The following is a 2,703-nucleotide window of genomic DNA, read 5'->3' as shown; positions in this document are numbered from 1 at the left end:
TTATGCTGTGGGGGCAGTTTTGGGACAAACTAAAAATAAGAAGCATCATGCAATTGCTTATGCCAGTAAAACTTTGACAGGAGCTTAACTTAATTATGCAACCACTAAAAAAGAGCTTCTGGCTGTTGTCTTTGCCATTGATAAATTTAGATCTTATTTAGTTGGAGCTAAAATAATTGTTTACACTGATCATGCTGCACTAAAATATCTGCTCACTAAAAAAGATGCTAAACCTCGCCTAATTAGATGGATCTTATTACTCCAAGAATTTGACTTAGAAATAAAAGATAAAAAAGGAGTAGAAAATTCTGTTGCTGATCACTTGTCTAGAATGTATTTTAAGAGTCCACAGGAAACCCCCATCAATGATTCACTACGGGACGACATGCTCTACGGGATTAATAGGTCTGACCCCTGGTATGCGGATATTGTTAATTTTATGGTTTCAGGGTATGTACCACCAGGAGCAAACAAGAAGAAGACTATTCAAGAAAGTCGTTCACATATATGGGATGAGCCATACCTCTTTCGGGTATGCTCTGATGGCTTACTCAGGAGATGTGTGACCACTGAGGAAGGATGGAAGATCATCGACAGATGTCATTCATCACCATATGGAGGTCATTATGGAGCATTCCGTACACATTCAAAGATCTGGCAGTGTGGATTCTACTGGTCTACAATGTATGAAGACACGAAGCAATATATCAGAAGATGTGGGCCATGTCAAAGGCACGGAAACATTAACACAAGAGATGCCATGCCACTCACCAACAACCTTCAGATTGAGCTCTTTGATGTTTGGGGAATAGACTACATGGGTCCATTTCCTCCATCAAAGAAGTGTGAGTACATCTTAGTGGTAGTGATTATGTCTCCAAGTGGGTAGAGGCACTACCTTGCAAGCATGCCGACAACATCAGTTCAAAGAGGATGTTTGAAGAAATTATATTTCTAAGATTTGGAGTCCCCAGAGTAGTGATAAGTGATGGAGGAGCACACTTCATCGACAAACGCTTCAAGCAATATCTATCAAAACATGGAATCCGTCACGTCGCTACCCCCTATCATCCTCAGACAAGTGGCCAAGCAGAGACTTCCAACAAGCAAATCAAGAATATTCTTCAGAAGACAGTGAATGAAATGGGAACGGCATGGAAAGACAAGTTACCCGATGCACTCTGGGCATACCGGACAGCATACAAGACTAAAATTGGAATGTCCCCATACCAATTGGTGTACGGAAAGACTTGCCACCTACCTGTTGAACTGGAATTCAAAGCACACTAGGCCATAAAGAGATGGAATATGGACCTAGATGTCGCTGGAAAACATAGAAGAATGCAACTATCAGAATTGGAAGAATGGCGAGAGAAAGCATATCACAACTCTGTTGACACCATTTTTGGACACGTGCCCAGGGATCGGTAGAGTATAGATCGACAAGATAGGGCAACAGTAACCGATCTGCAGGAGTTGCCGATGAAGAGACAGCTAAATATAACTAAGTCCGTGAGTGGTGACGCGTTCATGCCGATGGTTAGCGTTAGCCTTTGTCGATGGCTACGATGGGGAGTCTGCCGATGATTCGGAAGGAGAACATGAAGATTGCCGATTGGGGTCCATAGTGGTGTCCCGGTTTGTCACGGGAGGATAGTTTTGTGTTTTCCTTAGTTATTTAAATCGTTTTGTACATGGATTCTGTTTAATTTGGAATTTGAGTCCTACTCGTGTCTGATTGTAGCTCTTTGAGCAGGGTATAAATGTAGACCCAAGGACCTTATAATGAGATATCTATCAATCAATCAAACACAAGTTTTTATTCATATTCCAGCATCTACTTTTCGACGACTTCGTCATATTTTCCTTTTTCACTACGAGTTCTTAGGAGTTCGTCGACTCAAGCTCGGTGTATTCTCGAGTTCCGCGTGAATACCTCTTGGCCGTGACATCCGGGCGCATCGCTGTTGTCGAGACCAAAGTATTCGAGTTATCACCTTTGCCGATAGTAAGGTCAAATCGGCTGGCACGCCTTAACGTTTGAATCGAGTATTAGCCCTTTGTGTTTGCAGATCAGCTTTTGCATCAACACATCTTTTGGCACGCCTGGTGGGACTTGAAATCAAGATCAGGATCGACATGTCGACTACTGAGTTCGATCTGGAGAACGTCATCCCGGGGACAGAAGCCAATCTCAAAGATGAGCAGAAGCAAGCTATTGCAAAAGCCATGGAGGACTACAAGCAGCAATGTTTGAAATCCTTCAGCATAAACAGGAGCGGCGAGGTGATCTAGAAGGAGACACCGCCGACGCCTCGGCAGGTTACTTTTGACGTCAATCCTGGTAAACTCCAAGACATGGTTGACAGTGCTATTAACCGTGCCTTGATCAATCAAGCTGGTGTATTGTCCGATACGGTTTTCAATGCCGTGGTGTCCAATACGGTTTTCAATGTCGTGGCTAGAACTTTCAAAGAAGGACAATTGCTACCAAATTATGTGGGCCTTGTCTACCATCAACCGGGATCACCGGTAGTTACAGCTCCATCGGCTGCTACAGCCGCTGCGGGCACAGAAACTACTGTTCGTCCAAGCACGTTAGGGGTCACTAACGCGCAATCTACGTCGATGACGACCAATCCATCGACTTCAGATGGGCAGATCAAGCTTGCTACAGATCTATTGGCATCAGCGATGTCGGGA

Source organism: Sorghum bicolor, chromosome 3 (assembly GCF_000003195.3).
Source record: "Sorghum bicolor cultivar BTx623 chromosome 3, Sorghum_bicolor_NCBIv3, whole genome shotgun sequence".
Taxonomy (NCBI): domain Eukaryota; kingdom Viridiplantae; phylum Streptophyta; class Magnoliopsida; order Poales; family Poaceae; genus Sorghum; species Sorghum bicolor.
This window is presented reverse-complemented; position numbering follows the sequence as displayed.